Raw genomic sequence first — 12,411 nt, 5'->3', positions numbered from 1 at the left:
AAACCTCTAGTTCTTTTTTTCTTTTTTTAATCAGTCATCAATTTTATACACATCAGTGTATACATGTCAATCCCAATCGCCCAATTCAGCACACCACCATCCCCACCCCACCACGGTTTTCCCCGCTTGGTGTCCATACGTTTGTTCTCTACATCTGTGTCTCAACTTCTGCCCTGCAAACCGGTTCATCTGTACCATTTTTCTAGGTTCCACATACATGCGTTAATATACGATATTTGTTTTTCTCTTTCTGACTTACTTCACTCTGTATGACAGTCTCTAGATCCATCCACGTCTCAACAAATGACTCAATTTCGTTCCTTTTTATGGCTGAGTAATATTCCATTGTATATATGTACCACATCTTCTTTATCCGTTCGTCTGTCGATGGGCATTTAGGTTGCTTCCATGACCTGGCTCTTGTAAATAGTGCTGCAATGAACATTGGGGTGCATGTGTCTTTTTGAATTACGGTTTTCTCTGGGTATATGCTGGAAACATTTTTACCCAGGCTGCTAGGGAAAAAAATGAAAGATCAATTTTTAGAGGTGACATTTCTTGGTGCCTTCTTTTTAAAATCTGCGTCTATTACCTCAAGTTCTGAAACACAGGCATTGAACTCTCTGGAAAGAAAGAAATGCATGCCTAGAAAACTAGTGTCCAATCATATGGAGATTTGCTTTTCCTCATTTCAGGCAGCTGGAGAACTAGGAGCAAAAGTCCAGCTTCGTGATCTCTGAGCGTCTGGATGAAGCAAAGGTCCCCTCCTGTTTCCCAAACCTTGAACGGAGCCGTGAGTATCCACGTGTTACGTGTATTTCAGTGACGTCTTGTGGGATGTTCAATGTTCGATGTAGACCCCAGCAGTCACCACAGCAGGGACGGTTCCTTTTTGTCTGAACTTCTGAGCCTCTCCCCTGTGTCCCAAGCCTGTGTGTGCCTCAGGCGTTGGGAGATCAGAGGGGCTTCTCCCTGTCGTGATGTGCTTGTGAATGGCTGCATTTGAAAAGCAAAAATATATGTGGATGGAATTCAATAGAAGAATGTTGAAATGTTCATTTTCATGTTAAAAATGATGATTTACCCTGTGGTGAGAAGAAACATTTATCCTGGGAAATGAAGTCACTTTCCAGTTCCATCTACAATCCCGACACAGGGCACACCCTTTCCAGGTGAGAATCCCTGGAATCGGTGCATTTTGTGATGTCCTCATCCAGTACATGTCTTTCCCCCATCAGTTGAAATACTGCAGAGTGGGATGTTGAAGGTTTAAAACACATAGCTTTATGGATACCAGGGGGAGAAGGGATGGGCAGTGGGATGAATTGGGAGATTAGGACTGACATTATACACTACTATGTAGGAAACAGATAACTAATGAGAACCTACTGTATAGCACAGGGAACTCTACTCAATGCTCTGTGGTGACCTAAATGGGAGGGAAATCCAAAGAAGAGGGGATATATTTATACGTATAACTGATTCACTTTGCTGTGCAGCAGAAACTAACACCACACTGTAAAGCAAATATACTCTAATAAAAATTAATTAAAAATAAAACGTATAGCTTTGCATGATATAATACAAAAATGTAATTATTCCAAGACATACACCTTTCAGTGTTTCAGTTTACTGCATACAAGCAATTCCATCATCCACATTTTGCCCTAACTTTTCCACCACCCATTTAATGCGCTGCTCTTCTGTACAAGGAATGACATGTATTTCATTCTGCAAGGTGATTTTCCCAGAGGAATCGTCACTTAGTTTAAAAACCTTTTACCCTGTGTCAACACAGAGATTGAAGGCGGGGATGTGATGAAATTATTGAAGTGGCTGAAATGAAGAAAAAAAATAACCTTACTGGTTCAAAACTGTGTGAGGTGTGTGTGTGTGTGTGTGTGTGTGTAGGTGCGTGTGTGTGTGTGTGTAGGTGCGTGTGTGTGTGTGGAGGTGCGTGTGTGTGTGTGGAGGTGCATGTGTGTGTGTGTGTGTGTGTGTGGAGGTGCGTGTGTGCACACGTGCATGCAGAGTAGTTCTAACGGCTACAGCTTACCCTGGAATTCCCGAAATCTGCACATAAAACAGAACAACACCTTTATAAAGGGTTAAATAAGAATTATGATAAGAATCTGCAATAGCTGGTTTTCAAATAAAGGTTAAAAATTTTTTTAAATGTACATAGTCTAAAGATGTGGTAACAAGACAAAAAATACATCTTTCTCCCTGTGTTGATGTTCTCGATTTCCCAAATATTCTGCCTATATGGCATATGGACCTGTGATAAACATGTAAAAAGCATATAAGAGGAAGCATCACCACGTCCTGGAATGCTGCTCTCAAAGACGTGGAAAACTGGATGAGAAGTGGGAGGAGCTTCAAGAATTGCCAGTCTCAGCTGCGAGTCTCTGCTGACCCCCCGACCTTGTGGGATGTTAGAGTTGAAGGATTAGTTACCCATTATCCAAGGTCTCAGGATGTCTGGGAATCACACCTCTTTAGAAACTTGAAGATAATCCCAGGAAACCACTGTTGCCTTCTAGCCAAAACTCGGTCTCTGTACCCCGAATTGAATCTCAGAGACAGATTTTTGGGTGAAGTAGAAAAGAATGGCTTTATTGCTTTGCCAGGCAAAGGGGGCCATGGTGGGCTAATGCCCTCAGAACTGTGTGTTCCCCCCCGCGGGGGGTAGTGAGGAGTTTTATAGCAATGGTTCAAAGAGGAGGACGTGGTCAGTTCATGGACATTCTTCTGATTGGTTGGTGGGGAGGTAATTGGGAGCTGGCATCATCAACCTTCTGGTTCGTATTGGTCTGGGGTCTATGTGCTTGTGGGCAGCATGCAGTTAACTTCTCCCACCTGATGGGGGTTTCAGTATCTGCAAAACAGCTCAGAGATATTGTTCTGTGTATCCCCTGAGGGGGAACCAGGACCCTGCCCCAAGGCTGCACTATTGTCTCTTGACTGTTCCTCCTTTGTTTCTGCATCCCCTCCCTCCCCTGATTAGCAACTGTTTGAACGTGCCCTTTGGAACTCAGGGAAGGTCTTGGAGGCTGAATGAAGCCTATTTCCTGTAATCAGAGAATGCGGGACACAGAAAGACTTTTGTGCCCAGGAGCCCCACGGGGTCCTGCTTGATTTCAGACGGCTTGGTGGAGATTCAAGGAGAGAGGTAAACCAGCTTCCAGCTATGCACCCAGGTCTGTGATGGTTACAGGTTTGCCAGGAAAATCACTGCATCTCAGCCACGATGGAGCTGGAGAGGGAGGGAGAACATTCAAGGTTGAGGAGGAAAGCTCAAGTGTCTGCTTCACATCGTCCTACAAACAGAAACTCCTGAAGCTGAAATTCAACGTGTAAGAAAATCAACCATTATAATCCCATGGATGTTTTATTTTTAATCACAGCTTTATTATAACCATTTCCAACTTTGTAATTGATGTTTATACCAAAACAGTTTCCTAACTGACTGCCAAAAGAACACATTTGCTGAACTGGTTTGTTAAAGCATTTCATAATTATCTGATTTCACCTGCCAAATAAAGGATTTCTAAAAAGAACAACCTACTTCATTTTTGGTCTTTGATTCAAACTATAATAATGGTGTCTTCTTTATAAAAGTTTTGGATTATTTTAGTGGCAGTAATTTAAAAATTCAAAAATAATACACATCTTGGCACAGGGTATTCAAAGTACATGAATCATTACATTAAAAAATGAATATGTATGCTCAGAGAATGATACAAGTGTAATAAGTCTGCTTAAAGGATGGTGTTTAGCCATTGCCTTCTACTTCTGTTTGGCTTAGATATTTATGAAACAATGATGGGCAAGCCCTGATGACATTCTTGAGTGCCCCGGGAGATCACAGTGGGGACGAAATCTTAATCACCTAAAGACATCGGTCCTTTCAGTTAAACATCTATTTGCAAATTAATTCTGGAGAAGAAGGCATCACCACTAAACCAGCTTTGTGTAAAACAGACATTAGAAAACAGTTCAATTGTGGACTAATATTTTACAGTAACTTTTTACAGTTTTATTAAGAATATCTAATATTCAATCTCCAAACTATTATCCTATCAATATTAGCCAGAAAAGATTTTCAGTAGTGTAACAGGAAAGATAGAACATAAGACTCTGGTAATTTTTTAAAAATTTATTTTATTGACGTATAGTTGATTTACAATGTTGTGTTAATTTCTGCTGTACAGCAAAGTGATTCAGTTATACATATATATTATTTTTCATACTCTTTTCCATGATGGTTTATCACAGGATACTGAATAGAGTTCCCTGCGCTCTACAGTAGGACCTTGTTGTTTATCCATTCTATATATACTAGTTTGCATCTGCTAATCCCAAACTCCCACCCCATCCCTCCGCCACACCCCTGCCCCTTGTCAACCACAAGTCTGTGCTCTGTGTCTGTGAAGACTCTGGTAATTTTATATTTTGTGTGAAAAATGGAATCTTAAACTTTCAAAAAGTGGGCTCCAGTGCCCAAGTCCAAGTACAGCAAAATGGTTCAGCTTCAAGGTTAGACAGTAAAAACATTCAGGGGTTCCCTATCTTTATTCGTAATACACAGAGAGTAGAGAGTCATATTGGTGGGAACGTGCTGGTTTCATCTGTGTTGTAACTTAGTTTTTCCTGCAAAATGAGGTCACATCACCAGTGTTAGTTTACTGTTTCTAACCGCAATCCAGTGGGATGGTACTGGCCCGTGTTATCACTCTCATTTCATTGTTGATGAAGGGCTCAGAGACATTAAGGGTTTTGCCTAAATCACCCATCTGACCCATGACCTTGGAGCAACATAAACTCCCCAATTTTTTGAGCCCAAATCTTAAGTCTGCCTATGTCTCCACGTGGCCATATTATGAATCGGGTTCCTTAAAGCTGCCTATTTCATGAAAGTCAGTGGATTCCTTTGAGTCAATAACAAGCCTAAACTGTGAACCTGACTGAAGGACACAATCCACATTTTCTGAGCAGCCAAGTGCAACCCATGTCTTATACTGACAGCTGCATTCAAGATACCCTGTCTCTTTCTCAAATAAATGGTTTCCCTCACTAGAAAGGCTCAAGACCCCAGGACACAGAGTTGCTACTTTTGCTTCTCTGCTGCAAAGAGAAGTCTCTCTAATCAATCTCTAACTGTGCAGTAAGCCTACTTATATCACCAACGTAAAACGCACCCATGACAAGATAGGCGGTGAATCAGTTTTCTATTCCTGCTGTAACAAATTTCCAAAAAGTAGGTGGCATACATTAACCCCAGTTTATTCCCCTAGAGTTCTGGAAATCACAAGTCTGTCATGGGTCTCACTGGGCTAAAATCAAGGTGTCAGCAGGCTGCGTTCCTTTATGATGTCTGTAGAGGACAATCTGTTTGTTTGCTGGTTCCGGTACCCAGAGGCCCCCGCATTCCTCCATAGAGACCACTTCCTACACATTTTAAAGCCAGCAATGTCTCATCTCTACAGCTGGACCCGCCATCACATCTCTTTCTTTGACTCTCCACTTCTGCCTCCCTGTTCTGATTTTAAGGGCCCTTGTGACTAGACTGGTCTCCCCTGGATAATCCAGGATACTCTCCTGACTTTAACATCAGCTTATTAGCAACCTTAATCCCATCTGCAGCCTTAATTCCCCTTTGCCATGTAAGGTAACATAGTCACAGGTTCTCCGAGTTGGGACATGGGCGTCTTTGGGGGCTATTATTCTGCCTACCAAGGAGGGAACTAAAACTTTGGATAAGTCATCTCATTTGGCTGAGACAGCAGTGGGTGCTGCTCATTTGACCTAGGGCCCCAGCCCCTCTTCTGTCATCCAGTAACAGGCTCTGCATACTGAGAGGAGTGGGCACAGGGCAGACCAATCATCGTGTCCACCCCCCTAGCCACCGTGTTTGGTGGAAGTGTTACCAAAAGTGGGGTACCACCATTCAAAAGCCAATACTCGAGAGGCAAGCCTGGTGGAAAGGAAAGTTTGCTTTATCTTGGAGGCTGGCGACTGGAGGAGAGGATGGACCTGTGTCCAAGGGCTGACTTCCCCCTCTGACAATCAGGGGGCAAGAGCTTTTAAAGGGGAGTTTCAGGGGTGCACAGGCAGAGGAGGGGCCTACATGCAGAAACAGCACAGGCAGCTCTGACAGGCATCTTGAACTTGGTCATGCGGTGGTCTGATCAGTGTCATCTTGATTGTTTTGAATACAGTTAATCTTCAGTTCCAGGGTCCATTTGAGGACAGTTCTCGGAATTGTGGCAGCTTATGTCATGGCTACAGTCTGGTCATCGTGTAGTTAACTTCCCCACCTGATGGGGGTTTCAGCATCTATAAGACAGCTCACAGGACACGGCTCAGAATATGATCTATAGCCCTTGAGGAGGAACTAAAGGGCCTTGACTGTGCTTAATGACTAAACTATTATTACTTGGTCTTGTTTGACTGTTTACCTTGCCTTCTGCATTTTCTAACTTCTCTGATTAAACATATTCTTTGGCTAAAGTTTTTCTACAGACAAAAGGCAAGCGGAAGTCATGAGGGGGAAGGACCGTAGGGTCCTGCTCTGTTTCAGAAGGATGGGCAGGGGACCCACACTGGCTCACTCACTGCCCTTCTCTAGGATTTTCCAACCTGAAGCTGATAGAAATGACCCCCTTGCCCCCCACCCCCCGAACCCTGAAGGTTCTGCTACTATTTGAACAAAGGGCTTCATGCAATCACATTTTCTTTAGGTTGGAAAGGGCATGTTTGCAGCACAGAGAATGAAACCAGTTTGTAGAAACGAGGAAGGGAAGAAAGACAAGAGGGAGAGATGAGAAGAACAGTTTCTAGCAGTGTTTAAGTCCCAGAATCCGAGGGAATGTTATCAAGGCCAGCTCACCTCCGCATAGAACAACTTTATGAGGCAAGAAATTACCCAGTTTTGCTTAAGCTGACCTAGTCTAAGCTTTCCTCCTTTGCTACCAGAGTCCTGAGAAACCCAGACAGAATGCCAAGATTATTTCTTGAGGAACATCAGGGTTCCTAGAAAGAGTTGGAGAAATGCTGGCCTGAGGCGTGAAGGCAAAACAGGTCTCAATAGGGGATTCTGTGATCTTCTAAGAGGGGGAGATAGACATGAAATCCTTCCCACTCACAATCCTGAGGAAAAACTTAGGTAAAAGATGCAAATATTATTTTCCCTCTGGATTTTGGAAATCAAGGTCAGAGGCAAAGCATTGGAAAGAAAGACATTTAAACCAGACCTAGGAGGGGTCACTAGTTAATCTCAATCCATGAACCCCCAAAGAAGCCTCTGCTCCCCTGGAAAGGATAGTTACTAAGAGACTGATGAGTTGAGATGCTCAGAGTGTGAGATCTGGACCACAGGTTCACGGTTGCAAATCCCGGCCTTTCCTGTTGCCACCTGGGGACCTGGAATAGGGCAGCAGTGCACCTAGGCTTCCTGGGCCTCCGTTTCCACACCTGAGAAATGGTGATAATGCCAGAACCTCAACTGAGGAGATTATTGGGAAGATTAACTGAGCTAATTCATGCAAAATGCTGCTTAGAACAACCAAGTTAGAGCTGACACATCTTCAGAGCTCAGTAATGTATTCGTTTTATCAAAGTTATCACCTAAACATCCCCAATGACTGGACTGATCACAAAGCATGTGTCTGTTCTCTTCTATCCTTTTTTTTTTTTAATTTATTTTTGGCTGTGTTGGGTCTTCGTTTCTATGCGAGGGCTTTCTCTAGTTGCGGCGAGCGGGGGCCACTCTTCATCGCGGTGCGCGGGCCTCTCACTGTCGCGGCCTCTCCTGTTGCGGAGCACAGGCTCCAGACGCGCAGGCTCAGTAGTTGTGGCTCACGGGCCCAGTTGCTCTGCGGCATGTGGGATCTTCCCAGACCAGGGCTCGAACCCGTGTCCCCTGCATTGGCAGGCAGACTCTCAACCACTGTGCCACCAGGGAAGCCCTATCCTTTTTATTGTTATTACTATTTTTAATCTGACCAGCTGCTTGAAGGGAGATGAGCGGGCCAGCCATCAACAGCAAGCCAGGCATTCTTAGACCATATCACCCACATCAGGAGCTAAAGACCTTCTCTGACACAGGTTTCTTTTCCGCTCACCCACTCTCTGTTTCCCCAAAAGGTAGATACATTCATGCCTTCACTTAAGCTTTTCTCCTGCCTTAAAAGTAGATATTCAGCCCCAGCAATCATTGTCTCCATATCTCTCATCTCACTCACCTGCTGGGGAATCCATTGACACAAAACTGTTTGATTTCTCGAGCCAATAACTATTTCTAAAGCCAACGCAAGAAACGACAACAAAAAACCACTAATCACATATTTCTTTATGGAACTTGGGGAAGTTTTCTTTTCCTTTTCTTTTTTCCCCTCCAGTGTGTTGACATGGACCTACCTATCTTTAATAGGCTCCCTGAAATAATAGCTAAGGAAATACTATGAGCGAAGTGAATTGCTGCTACTGGAAAAAAATTTTATGATAAAGTTAGGAAGCAAGAAATCACAAATGCACTTCAAAGCGATGAGCAAACGCTGCTATATAAGCAGCCGGGCTGTATTGTAGTTTTATAGCCAAGGTGATCGTGTACCACACCAGCCTTCAGGTCAAAGGAGCATTGGGGACCATGCTTGGGTGCATTTCTTTTTTTTTTTTTTCTTAATTTCTTTTTCAACTGAAGTATATTTGATGTACAATATTATATGTTCCAGGTGTACAATACAGTGATTCACAATTTTTAATGGTTATACTTCATTTATAGTCATTATAAAATATTGATTATATCTCCCATGTTGCACAATATATCCTTGTAATTTATTTTATACATAATGGTTTGTACCTCTTAAACCCCACTTCCCTCTCCCCACTGGTAACCCCTAGTTTGTTCTCTATATTTGTGAGTCTGTTTCTTCTTTTGTTATATTCACGAGTCTGTTGTCTTTTTTTAGATCCCACGTATAAGTGATATAGTATCTGTTTGTCTCTGTCTGACTTATTTCACTTAGCATAATATCTTCCAAGTCCATCCATGTTTTTGCAAATGGCAAACTTTCATTCTTTTTTGTGGCTGAGTAATATTCCATTGTATGTATTATGCGTGTGTGTGTGTGTGTGTGTGTGTGTGTGTGTGTGTGTATAAAACATCTTCTTTATCTGTTCATCTGTGGATGGACATTTAGGTTGCTTCCATGACTTGGCTATTGTAAATAGTGCTGCTATGACCATTAGGGTGCATGTGTCTTTTTGAGTCAGAGTTTTGTTTTGTTTTTGTTTTTTCAGATAGGAATGGGATTGCTGGGTTATATGGTAGTTTTATTTTTAGTTTTTTGAGAAATGTCCATACTGTTTTCCACATTGGCTGCACCAATTCACATTCCCATCCACAGTGTACGAGGGATTTGGGTGTGTTTCTGGCCTTCGCCCAGTGGCAGATGGTTTTTGCTTTGTACTGGATAAGGATCCAAGGTGTGCGTGAGTTCTGTGCCTGTCACCCAGCAGCATCTGTTCACCACCTGTCTCCATGGACATTCTGGAACGTGAGTCAGCTGCTCCAGGTGCTACTTCTCCATTCTTAAGCCTTGGTACCTGAACCACCACGCGGTCTCCCAGGCACCCTGCCTGGTCCCCAGTCTTTTTCATGAGCACCAGTTGGAGACCGTGAGAAAGAGATGGTCAGTACATGCAAACTTCCCTTGTATCTGGGGCTCCAAGGACTTCTTAGGTATGATGTTATTCCACAGTTGGCCTTTAAGAATCAAGACTTCTCCTGTTGTCTACTTAGAAGCTTTCCCATCCACCTTTCCTCTGTGCTCTGACTGACTGTGGAGTCTGCAGTGATGGCGTCCAATTATCTCATATGGCAGGAAGTGTGGAGATACGTGGTTCCGATGGGTTCAGCAGCTCTGTGATGTCACTTCCTGCCTTTGCATTCTGCCATTTTCAGAAAATGTCTTTGTGATATGGAGCTTGTTGCCTTGTGGTTGTAAGCTCCTGCTGCAGTCCCATGATACTGATCTCAGCAGATGGATAAGGGGCTCTTCCTGACCAAGATTCTTCCTATCCAGGAAGAAGATACTTCCCAGAAGCCTCCCAGAGCTTCCCCTTGTGTTTCATGGGCTAGAAATAGATTGCATGCCAATCTCCAGACCCATGGAGAAAGGAATGATTAGGACCAGTTAAATGTGTAGATCCAAGAACCTCAGTGAACCAAACAAGATAAACTTAAAGAAAACCACACCCAGACATATCATAATGAAAATGCTGAACACCAGAGATAAACTTTTTAAATCTTGAAAGTAGCTAGGGAAAAATCACATTACATCCTGGAGGTGGGAGAAGGGTGAAGGGGGATTTTAATTATTGTAGCTTTCTTATCAGAAACTATGGAGTCCATATATGTATAACTGAATCACTTTGCTGTATAACTGAAACTAACACAACATTGTAAATCAACTATACTTCAATTAAAAAATTAGAAAAAAAACCCCAGAAACTATGGAGTCTAGAAGACATTGGAATTATGTTTTTTGAAATACCTTTTATTTTATTAAAAAAAAAAACATCTGAGGATTGGACCAGGGAGGGATGTTTCCTTCCTAAGCAAAATCAGAATTTGGTGGGCAAGAGAGAAGTGGAGTAAAATAATATAAAAACAGGCACATGTATACCCTACAAAGGTCAAGAGACAGAACATTACAGATACGTGGAAAACTCCCGTGTGCCCTTTCTAACCTCGACTCCCAGTCTCCTCTCCCAAGCAGTCAGTGATGACTGCCACAACACCGCTAAGATTTTATTAGGAATTTAAAACAGAATCATGTTAGAGGTAATAAAGAGCTATTTCCCAGGCTTCAGGTTCACCAAAGCTATTCTTGGTCCAGCTGCTGATTCTGAAGATCTCTCAGGTAAGATGCACCAAAAGAAAGTCCAGTCAGCTAAACCTGACCACTTTCTTGGGTGTAGGAATCTTCAGTCCCTCTTTGGAAATTTCCAGCATGGAGTAGATAGTGAGACTAAAGTTATAGGTTTTACACTCTGTTCTTTTTTCCCAGTCTTTTTTCTCTCTGTGTTTCATCTTGAATTACTTTTACTGCCACATCTTCAAGTTCACTGGTCTTTGCTATTCTGTATTATCTGTTCTGCTGTTAATCCCACCCAGTGTCATTTTCATTTCTGTTAATGTAGTATTCATCTCTGATAGTTCAACTTGATTCTTTTTTACATTTTTCATGCCTCTACTCAATCTTTACCTTAAACATATGGACTATATTAATAATGTTTTAATATCTTAGTCTACTAATCCTATCATCCATTGCATTCTTTTTTGACAGATACTGAAATTTACATACTTTAAAATAGATTTTTTCTATAATTATTCTTGAGTTGTGTTATGAGACACACTTAAGCTTATTCAAAACAATGTGATCCTTTCAATGCTTGCTTTTTAGCTTTGTTAGTCAGGACCCAATTATCCGTTAGTCTACTCTTTTTCTGCATTTTCCCATAATGTGAGGCTTTTTCCTCACATTTATGCACTGTTCAGGACTTTGCTGAAAGTTTGAAGAGGACCCCCTGCAGATCCCTGGGGAGTTCTCTCCTCCTGTACTCTGTTCTATGAGCTCTAGCTGCTTTCGCCTCCTCAGACCTCTATCTCTAACTCCTCATCTCTGGAAACTACCAGCCTCTGCTTGGAGTTCCCTCTCTGCTCTGGAAACACAGCAACAAGGTAGGGCCATCACAGGACCCAATTAATTTGCATCCCTATATCAGAGATCAAAACCCTGTGTTGCCTTGTCACCAATGTCTGAAAACCATTGTTACCTGTATTTTTCCCACTTTTTCATTGTTTCAAGTAGGAGGTCTAATTCGGTTCCTGTTATTGCATCTTGGCCAGAAATGGACCTATCCCATTGCTCTTATAGTTATAGCATTTTATCCCTGGATTTGGACATTAAAACACCATCAACACGTGTTAGTTTAGGAAAGGATCCAAGCACTTCTTATTCATCAAATGATATCCCCAAAAGGGATTAAGACCCGTTTGCTTGGTTAAAACCCAGCATATGGTACCATGAAGCTTCTTGCATCACTCATATCGCTGTAAACATTAAACCTGTTTATAGAAACACTTTTAATTACGTGCTGTTTGCACATGTGCTGAAACCACAATCTTAGGGTTCAGAGTTTGCACATAAATTTATCACAGGAAAAAGAGAGAAAGATCTGCAGGTTTCGTGTTTTCACACTTCTACCGAAGAGAGGCTTTTAAGGGAGCAGGTCAGAAACGCTTGACAAAGAGGCATAGTAATGCTGACTGCAGCCAGGAAAAAGTTGGACGCCCAACTATTTTTCTCTGAGCACCCCAAGAATTATCCTCTCATAGCACCC

The 12,411-nt window shown here is 42.4% G+C and overlaps 1 long non-coding RNA gene across 1 annotated transcript in view; it reads left to right on the top strand.

The window, feature by feature from the left end:
* The first annotated feature begins 497 nt into the window (after window positions 1-497).
* Window positions 498-12,411, top strand: part of LOC309610405 — a 50,684-nt gene continuing 38,770 nt past the window's right edge. The window contains exon 1 of the long non-coding RNA XR_014233908.1: window positions 498-793. This is a non-coding gene — a long non-coding RNA (uncharacterized lncRNA). The remainder of the gene's footprint in view (window positions 794-12,411) is intronic.

This window comes from Balaenoptera borealis (genome assembly GCF_965194805.1).
Source record: "Balaenoptera borealis genome assembly, chromosome: 14".
Lineage (NCBI taxonomy): Eukaryota > Metazoa > Chordata > Mammalia > Artiodactyla > Balaenopteridae > Balaenoptera > Balaenoptera borealis.
The sequence above is the reverse complement of the archived record's forward strand: the minus strand, read 5'-3'. Positions and strand labels throughout refer to the sequence as shown.